We start from the raw sequence: 10,982 nt of genomic DNA on the forward strand, positions 1-10,982 counted from the left end.
GGAACCCCTTACCGTCCGATCCCTCTGCCGGTCGAGTTCAATCTTCTTCGCAATAAGAAGAGCCCGAACTTAGTGCGCAATACGATTCTAGCTGCCAGCGCTCTTCAGCATCTCTTTGACAATGTTGTCTGGAGAGAGCTCCCCTGCTTCTGCATAAAGCTGCCGACGAAAGCCGTCCTACCTCTCGCAAGAAAAAAAGGTGTGTTCAGCGTCGTCCGCCGGTCCATTGCAGAACACACAATGAGGAGATCGCGCCTTCCCAATCCTGTGCAGGTAAGACTGAAAACCTCTATGCCCACTTAGAAGTTCGGTAAGGAAATAATTAATCTCACCGTGCGTTCGGTTCAACCACGGGTCTAATTTGTCGATGAGCCACGCAGTCCATCTGCCCCTTGGCTCATTTTGCCAAGAAAGTTGCCACTCGGTAAGGCTACGTTGACGTTCTTTACGGGCAACTGCCTCTCTTAAGATCTCGCCCTTACGGCGGTAGGTAGCTTTGCGCTCCTTGGCAAGGAGGGCAACGGGGATCACTCCCGTGATCACCATCACAGCCGGTTCGGAGACGGTGCGATAAGCAGACGCCTCTTGTAAAGCTCCCCGCCTCTGCACTTGAGCAAAACGTTTACGATACACTTCCTTGTCAAGACCATCAGCCCATACCTCCGCACCATAGAGCAGAATCGACTGCGTTGCTCCAATAAGGAGACGTCTCCTAGTTGATATAGGGCTCTCGACATTCGCCATTAGCCGACTCAAGGCCGCGACTCCAGCTGCAGCTCTGTCCGCTGCTGCTTTGATTTGTTCGAAGAAGCTCATCTTCGAGTCGAACAGTAAACAAAGGTATTTAACAGCTGGTTTTGCCTCTATAGTTAATTCCCCGATCGATATGGGACGCAGGGTCGGGATTCTCCTTCTCGTCAAGACGACTACTTTGGGTTTTTTCCATTGCGAGGCTGAAACCGTGAGCAGTCATCCATCCGCTTACCCGTCGCATCAATATGCCAAGTCTGTTTTGTGTCTGTTCAACAGTGCGTCCGGCAAGAAGTGCCGCTACGTCGTTTGCATAACCGACGCGCGACTCTTCGGGCATATCGATTCTCAGTAGGCTATCATAAGAAGCGTTCCAGAGGTCCGGCCCTAGAATCGATCCCTGCACTACTCCTAACGTGATTTCCATCCTCCTTTGACACTCTAGCGTCTCATAGAGCAAGGATCGGTCTTTCAGATAATCCCTCAATATCCGCAAGAGATAGCTTGGCACGTGAAATGAATTTTCTAGTGTGCCTAGCATCTCTGTCTATCTTACGGAATTGAAGGCATTTCGAATATCAAGCGTTATGAGGAGCACTATCCGTCGAGACCGGCGGCTGTGCGCCTCGGTTCGATGAACCGCATCTACGACCTCCAGAACAGCATTCACTGTAGATCTCCCTGTTCTAAACACGAACTGCCTTGGGGATAAGTTTCCGGCAGCACGGATCGATTCAGCGAGTCTACTCCTGATGAGCTTCTGGAGCACTTTTTCGGCCGTGTCAAGCTTACACATGCGGTCGTTATGCAGACGGGAGCTCTGGGTCTCCTTTACCCTTACTGATCAATGCGAGTCTGGCCACTTCCCAGCGACAAGGAAAAATGTCCTCCTTCAAGCAAGCGTTGTACACTTCTAGAAGCAATTCTGGCCGTTGGCGGAACACCAGTTTGTAAACTTCTGCCGGGATGCCATCAGGGCCTGGCGCCTTCTTGTTCTTCATAGTGGAAAAGGCTTCTTCGAGCTCTCTCATCGTGAAAAGGCGGCAATCCTCGACGCTTTCCGCGCTATTTACATCAATCCGCACAGGGTGTCTAGGGAACAATGCCCGCACAATGCGGTCCGTCTGGTCGATACTTAGTATGCAGGGCCTCTGCAGAGCCCCGATTTTTCAGGTGACAAGCATATAGCCAAGCCCCCACGGGTCCCCATTCACCTCGTTAACAAGGTTCTGCCAGCCGCAAGCTTTGCTTTTATCTATAGCGCTGCGGAGTCTCTTTTTGCTGATCTATATTTTGCCTTTATGGCACATGCCTCCTCGTTGGCATGCAAACGTTGCCCCAAAGGGCGGAGCTTATGATACTCCTTCTGTAGGTCGGCAATTTATGCCGTGCACCAGTACATGGAAGCTTCACACCCCGTCGTTATCAGGTTGATAACTGAATTTAATACGGTGTCAGCTGCGACACTACCATCCCTCGGAGCGCCCTCCAGCGCGGCTCTGCATGCTCCAAGAGCTTCGTCGTACTTCCCAATATTCACCCTAGCGATATTCCATAGGCAGGGGGACCGTGGCGTTGGTGCACGCCGGCAAGTAGCGTCAACCACTTTGGACGCGATGTACTGGTGATCACTTCCGGAGAAGTCTTCTAGGACTCGCCATCCGTCCACCGATGATGCCAGAGATTCCGACGCAAAAGAGATGTTCGGAATGCCTCCTTCACAGCCTGGGCACCGAAACGTTGACGGCGATCCGGTGTTTTAAATTACGAGCCCGGTTTTCGGCACCATTTCCAGAATCCCTTTTCTCTCTGGCGTCAGACAGCAGGCTGCTGGTGCCCTGGCATTAAAATCACTGCCTACCAGGGTTCGTCCTTCCGTACTCGAAACGGCGTCCTCCAGAGCATCAAGTCGGCGCCGAAAGTCCGGTATCTTCTCGTTCGAAGTCGAACATCGTCCCGAACCCAGATAGCAGCGGTGCCCGATAGGTCGAGATGCCATGTGGGCGGGCCCTTGTTTCGGTATTGCTCGCTATTCAGCACTAGATCAGCATTTAATTCCGCAGCAAACTGTGCTTGCAACTGGTGAGCGGTTGCACTCCGGTGCATGGTAATTTGTAAAATGCGGATCATGCCGTTCGTACTCTAGCCCTCTCCAATTCCGCTCTGAAGATCGGACACCGTCTCGAGCCTCCAGCGTGTGCGACGCTCTCACCAGACGCGCCACGATTCCTGCAGAAAACGCAACTCTCGCTTTCATTGCAGGTCTTCGTTTGATGACCCACTTAGCCGCATGCTGTCCCCCTGTCCGGTCCCTTGCAAGCTGCTGACGTGTGTCCATAGTCTAGACACCTGTAGCACTTGGTGGGGACTATCTGCATTCGCACCCTGCATACTACCCATCCGATTTTGATTTTCCCGCTGCTAACGAGTTTCTTCGCATATTGCTTGGGGACTTCCACCATGGCGAGCTTTTAGCCTTGAGCATTTACAGAGATAATACCTACCCGGCCATTGGTTATCTCTGAACATTCACGCTTTATCCCCTCCTCTACTTCGACCTTTTCTGTGAAGCAGTCAACATCCCGGATTTTTAGAGTGCACATGGGCTCTAGGTTGGAAACAAGAACTTTCTCCCCCAAAAACCTCTTGACCGCTTCGCCGAAGGTACTCTTGTTAGTTGTTTTTGGGCCCAATTCGACGAGAACTCCGCTACTCTTCGTTTTCCGTATGGAAGACATCTCTGCTCTGTTGTCTTCCGGTCTCATCCTGTAGCGGATTTCACTAAGGACTTCCGCAAATGTTTTGCCTTCCGTCGGCTTAATGAGCAGAGCCGACGGTCCTTCTTCGTTTCCTCGTCTTGTTTGTTCTTGGCTTTCGGTTGGTAGCCTCCTTGTCTTTGGACAGACATGTCTCTGGCGACGGAGTCAGTTGTTTCTTTTTTTCCTTCGATAAAGTCTCCTTCAGCCACCTCGTGCTCTTTCCACTTTTTCCCCAGTTCGCTAGCTGTGGGCTATCAGCGGTTCGTTTGACGCAAGCAACGTTTTCAGCGAGGAGTGCGGCTGTTTCTGCTCTCCAATCGTCTTTCGGTGCTCTCCATGTTCGCCTATAGAAGGAGACGCGTCCAATAGTTCCTCCAGTTCCATCAGCCCGTTTTTGACACCTTTGCTGACGTTCCTCTGCAGGAACGTTGCCGACCACATACGCTTCACTACTACTGCGCATTTCTTAATGAGCCTTTCCTTATTGGCTCTAGCTAGGACGGTCGACTGCACTTCCACTCGGTTTGTGTCCGAATTCATCTGTTCAGGACTAGCGATTCTGACTGGGCTTTTTTCCGAAATAGCGACAATGCGAGGTATTGGAGTTGCCATCTCTGCACGATCAGTCGCGCCACTTGATGAGGCTTCCTCTTTTTGCTTCCTAGCAGACAACTATTGAGTCATGAAGAGTGTTTCACTTTTGGCTGAGAGAACTTTGCCAAACGATAAGATGGGGACTAAATCTTTAGATGCTAGAAGAGTAATATCGAGAATTTTGAAGGCAACTTAAGGGAGTTTTTTAAGGAACTAAATAGCAAGGGCATAAAAACTGCCTTGGGACGCATACAAAGTTATTATTGAATGAAGTATGGGCAAAAATATTACAAATGACTTGTCTTCTACTTTTGTTGGGAGTAATAAAATCTCTTTTCCTACAAATTCCGAGGAGGAACTGCGAGGATAGTGGTGCATATTAGAATTAACAAGGCTTACACTGAACTCAAAAAACGTTCGCAAACTGACTGTGAAAGAAGGATTCAATTGATTTCTCACCCAGTCAAAAATACAAAAGCTCATTTTACTACCGAAATCTTCAAAAACTACCCAGTATGTCTCTTTATTTTGCATTATCTCCCTTTATGGAGGTTTTCATAGGTAACGCTCGTTATTTCAAAGTTTTGTAGGATTTTTTTGGCAATAGATAGCTGTGTAATCTGTTATTATCGAGGTCTTGAATCATGATATCCAATTTTAAATCAACGGATTTCATAACCGTTTGTATTTGTTTCTTCTTTTTCAAATGTAACCTCAAAAAGAAGGTGAGTCGCTGGTGAGAAGCACTTCTCTATTTGTAAAAATCTGGACCCAAATATTTAAACGCTTTCTCAGTCTACATATTTGTCTCTGCCGTCCGAACCACGATTATAATTTTATCTTACTAAACATCACAACCTTACTAAAATTACGGAGTTGTAAAGAAAAACCTTCAACCAATCAAAGTTTATTAACGAAAATACATAATCGTGGTTGGGACCAGAAGTACAACTATGTCACTTGCTGCAAGGGGATACACAATTCCCACCATTCTATTAAGTTTCGTATCAACAGGTGTGACAGATAGACAGACAGACCGAGAGGAGTTTCCAGATCTTACATCAGGCGCAGCCCCAGTAGGTGGATAGAGGCAAACCTATTGATGTGTAAATATGTGTTCATGCACTTTATTTTCAGACTCTGCATGGGACCAAAATGACTATGGGAGCGAAAAAAACACAAAACCCATGTGGAAGACAAGAAAAGGAGGAAACTTGCTGTGCGGGGGTTTGGAACTCCAGTACCGGCGGTTTTTGGGAGCAAACGACAAAAATGGTAACAACACCTAGCGCAAAAAGGGCGACAGCAGAAGGTGCTGCAAAATCAAGAGATTGATCCTTTCAAGAAAAACCAAAGCCAAAGATTGTAAAAGAAAAAGCGAAGATAAAGTCAGACCATATAAAAGAGTAATCCAGTCGGGACTCATGAAGAAAAGAGAAGAATTATTCTTCAAACAGCTTGGTGTAAAAATAGTTGAACTGTCGGAGTTTACCAAGGACAAGCAAACGTGCACCAAGCTATCAAGAATATGGCAAAAGCTATTAGAGTGCGTTATAGCAGATCGTAGGAGGAAGAACGAAATATCAAGGACAATCCAAAAGCTGTTACCCCAACGATGTCACAGGCCACTCAAGTGACATCTAAAAGTATTGTCATCAAGCTGCCGCTAAACAAGAGAGTGTAGGAAAAAAATGATGATCCTATAGAAAGTTAGCGGGCGCATAAAAGGGAAAAAGGCGTCCTAACAGTTCCAAAAAACGGGACTAAAAGCATAGAACGAAGAAAGCACGTCCCCCAAGTGTGAGCTTCAGCATCTGAAGCAAGATGCAAGAGGATCGAAAATGGTGATAAACAGCAAAAAGACCAAGAAGAAAGCAAAGGCAATTGTTATCCCCAGCAAGGGCAATCTGTCATACGCGGAGACATTCAAAAAGGTTCAAGCCGACCCTGACCTAAAAAATCTAGGCGGCAGACCTCATGTTTGGGCTGAAAAAATCCAGTTTGGGCAAACGTGACGGTTTCCGCACCCAAGTTAAGAACTCGCTTGAAGAGAATTTCACAGTACGCACCCAAAAACACGAGGTCCATATACAGTGCAGGGATCTTATCGAAGTGATATTCAAAGGAAAAATTAAAGAACCAGTTCAAGTTGAAGGAACTGGGGAAAAAGTCCGTCCGAGTTAGAGAAAAATCTATGACAGTACTCAAAAGGCTGCAATGCGATTACCAGTGGAGCCAGCGCAGAAATTATTGTCGGCAGGAATAGTTCGAAACGGATGGGTTGCCTGTCGTCTGGAAGAGCAGATATCTTAAATTTAGGTCAAGGGAGAAAGGCTATATTACCAAAAAGTGTAATATGGACCCCAATGTCTATTATGGGAAGGAAAGGAAGGGCGGGATAATTAGTATATCGCTAAAAATATTAGGTGAAGACGGTTTTACGGTTTCTCATCTTCCTACTTCTTATATCGCTGGAAGTGGTAAATGATCGGAATTCAAATAAACCCTAATCATTGCAGGGTTGCTCAGGATGATTTACTTGAGCAGACCCCTTATGGTAATGGTAATTACCAGTGCTTTTAATTCATGGGAATGAGAGAGTAAAGAGAATAACATAAAAGGCCGAAGTGTTTTAGAGGCCTTTGCCCAGTTAGATATAGTTCTGGCCAACGAAGGTAACGTAAAAACCCTTCGTAAAGGGGGGTCTGGTTCAATTGTAAACCTGACCTTTGTCAGTCTTACTCTGTTGTATGATATGTAGTAATGCAGTAATCACCTCGCAATTATCTCGGAACTATGGAGAGAACCACACGGCACGAAAAGTGCATACCCAAAGCCGAGAAGGACATCAGGCTGGTCTACAAAAGGATTGAATGAGGGAACCTGCTTGGAAGTGTGGCTAGACCAACCTACTAGAGCCGGCGGCTCCACAGAAAGCGCTCTACATGTGGCACAATGCATTTCCAAAACAACACACAAAAATACAAAATCTTAAAAATTGATTTCGACAACATAAAAGTTGGGAAACAGGAAGCTATGCGCTTCGGGTATGGTATGGGTGTTGTGTATTGCTTATATAAACATTTTTATGCATTTAGTGTGTCAGTTTGTCGTAATGTTTATGCATTTAGTTTCTCAGACCATTCACTTTAGTATGACACTGACATTCAAAGTCTTGGAATGCAAATAATTTCCACAAAAGTGACAACATTGAACTATTATTACTCTGTGCTACTCGTGCTCTGAAGTATAGCCTTTATTATTACGGAACTTGTGGCTCTAAGATAAAGTTCGCAGTCATTTTCTAAAAAAAAAATATTTATAAAAAATATGGTCTTCTTCTTTTCCTTCAGCCTTTGTTCCGTTCACAAGTGGGGTCGGCTCGTCGTGATCGGTTTCGCCATTTGGCTTTATCGAATGCCTGATCTGGGTGCAATCTTGAGTTTTTTAAATCAAGCCGTCGTTGTTTCGGCCTGCTTTTTGGTCATTTATCATTGACTTCGATGTTCTGACCAAGCGAATTCTCGTCAGCACGAATTGTGTGGCCATACCATCGAAGACGCCTTTCTCGCAGTTTTTACACGATCTGTGCAACCCCATAACGATCGCGGATATCCTCATTTCGGATGTGATCAAAAGGTGTCACGCCACCAGTCCAACCTAACATCTTCGTCTCCATTACCGCAAGACGCCGTTCATTGTCTTTTATAGTCGGCCAACACTCAGAACCATAGAGAGCGGTCATCAAAAATTCAGTTTTGTTTAGATTCAATCTGAGACCGTGTTGCATGAGGCGATCATTCCATTTTTGGACAAGATCATTTTTGCAACCAGATGCTAGGAAAACATCATCTGCATAAAGCAGTGTGTAGGGCGTTGGACGTTGGATATCCCGTGTGACGGCATCCATAACAAGAACAAAGAGGAGGAGTGAGAGGGCGCTTTCTTGATGAACACCAACAGAGGCACGAAGCGGTTTTGATACACCCGCCATACTTCGAATTTTACTTTTCGGATCGTGGTAGAGCAATTGAACCCAGTGCACGAGTTCTTCTGGCACTAAGTGTTGTTGTAAGGCAGATGGGTTCGTGTGGAACACCGTCAAACGCTTTATCTAGATCCAGAAATGCAATGTAAACGGGGCGATGCTTCTCACGGTGTTTCTCCATAAGTAACCGCGCAGCGTGTATTGCGTCAGTAGTTCCGCAGTTTTTGACAAATCCAGCTTGATTCATGGTTATTTTAACAATTTCGCGAATACGGTTGTCAAGAATGCGTTCAAAAATCTTCATGGTATGGGAAAGTAATAGAATCGGACGGTAATTTGAATATTCTGCTGGACTACCTTTATTTTCAAGGTTTTGTGTAAACACAAAACCTTATTAAAATCAGTTTACTGTCTGTCTGTCTGTCCGTCTGTCCGTCTGTCCGTCTGTCCGTCTGTCCGTCTGTCCGTCTGTCCGTCTGTCTGTCTGTCTGTCTGTCTGTCCGTCTGTCCGTCTGTCCGTCTGTCCGTCTGTCCGTCTGTCCGTCTGTCCCTCTGTCTGTCTGTCTGTCTGTCTGCCCGTCACACGCATTTTTCTCGGAGACAGTTATAGCGATTGACACCAAATAGAAAGCGATTGACACCAATAGAAAGGTGGGAACTGTGAACGCTCACGCATATAGTGAGTTACATCCTTTTACGATGAATTTAAGGGGGTCCCCATACATGCAACAGGGGGGTGTAAATTTTTTTTTCATCAAATATAGTCATGTGGGGTATCGAATTAAAGGTCTCGGTTAGTACTTTTTGAAGCCGGTTTTAGTTTTGACTTTTGTTGAAAAGGTGGGTAGTGCGGGGGGTCGAAAGTGGTAATTTTTTTTAACGAACCCATTCTCAGGAACTACGAAACCGAAAAATCTGGAAAAAATCAATGGGCTGCCACTATATGGTGCCTAGGCTCCGAAATACCCTCCATATCGATACCTGTTCAAATAAAGTTAATAATAGTACATTGCTATAATTTTTAGTAATTGACAGGAAAACTCCCCTTAAGTTCATCCTAGAATCACAAAATTTTGCAGCAATGTAGGCTACAGTATAGAGCATTATCCTGCCTTGTTGTTTTGCCTTGGTGAAAATTGCACTATTACTAACAAAGTTATACTAGGTCAAATCTGTCGCTCCTCTACAAAATCAAGACTATGAATATCAATATCACTAGTGGCTATTTCACATAATATATGCATATTTTACGTGCTACATGCTAATGGGACAAATGCACACCCAAATCTCTTTATAAAAGAAATACACAAAACCTTTGGTACTATCTTGCCAGTCAGATGGTGTTCTTCCTTGCTGAATAACCCGATTAAAGAATTCCCTGAGCCACAGTGCTGGGTCCCAGCTCTTCGCTTTCCAGAGCTTAGAGGCGATGTCGTCAGGTCCTGTGGCTTTCCCCGACTTCATTCGTCTTATTGCCCCCTTGACTTCAGTTGCGCTGCAGGTGGGACTGATCCAAATGTCGGCAATGGTTGTGGAAGTGGAGAATAAGCAAATTCTTCAGATGGAATCTGCTCGAAGTATTTTCTCAGTTGCGGCTCGACAGTTGGTAAGCAAAGTACCGTTCTTTTCATTAACGCAAAAGAAGTGTTCGATATCCTGTGTTCTATCGTTACGGCTTTTAGCAAGTCGATATAGATCTCTTTCACCATCCGGAATGTCCAGTTTATCGTAAATATTTTTGTAATGTTTTGCTCGGGTGATAGCGACTGCTTTCTTTGCTTCCCGGTTGACATTCTTATAAATTTGCCAATTGGCCAGCGTTTTATCGTCGAGAAATTTGTGGTAGAGGCGTTTCTTTTCACGGACCTTATTTCATCATCATCATTCCAAAGCCAAGTATCTCGGTTGATGTACCGCTTACCCGGCTTGGTGACCCCGAGGGTTGCAGAGGCCGCTTTGTGGATCGTGTCTTTCATTTGGTTTCATGATTCTTCCACATTCGTAATGGTCGGCAATCGTATGAGTGAAATCTTTTCTTCTTTCTTCTCATCAAATCGCCACCATTTGATGCGCCGCAAGCCAGTGCGTTCCTCACGCTGTTTTATCAGTGGCTTAATTCGCAGGACGGCAATCAACGGTCGATGTTGACGTGCGATGGTCTCATAGGGAACGACTTTGCAATCAGTGACGGTGGTAAAATGTCGGCGTCTTATGAGAATATAATCGATTTGCCTTTTACTGTTCTCACTATAAAATGTAGGAAGATGAGACAATCGTTTGATTCATAAGTACAAGGTCATGGGGGTCTGCAAAATCGATTATACGCTCGCCACCCTCTTTGCCCACTGCAAACCCCATTCCCTCGTGACACCTGTTACCGTCCGCAAGGATGATATAGTCGGCAGACGGCACATGACAAATCTGAGCGATGAGAAGTTGCCAGAAGGCATCTTTCTCGGCATCAGGTCGCCCTGTCTGTGGTGCGTACGCAGTGAAGTAGTGTATAGTGCGATCAACTGATATAATGGTGAGCTTCATCAGCCGATCATCAAATTGTTCGACTTCTTTAATGGCATCACGGAAGCCCTCTAAGATGGCAATGCCAAGACCATATTGAGTGTGTCGGTTACCAAAATAGAAAAGTTTATAGCCATTTTTACCGCGTTGACGTTCAATATCGCAGCTTTTGGCACCAGACCATCGGGTTTCTTGCAGAGCGCATACATCAATGCGCCTTTTCCGAAGGGCTCTTGCGAGTTCCTCCGTCTTTCCAGTTAGGGTACCAAAATTTAGCGTGCAGACACGTATTTGTTTTGTTTGTTTTGTTCGGACTAACTTGCTTACGTCCTGACGCCGTCCATGCGTCAAGAAGCTTTGCCCATTTCTCGACA

This window comes from Hermetia illucens, chromosome 3 (assembly GCF_905115235.1).
Source record: "Hermetia illucens chromosome 3, iHerIll2.2.curated.20191125, whole genome shotgun sequence".
NCBI lineage: Eukaryota > Metazoa > Arthropoda > Insecta > Diptera > Stratiomyidae > Hermetia > Hermetia illucens.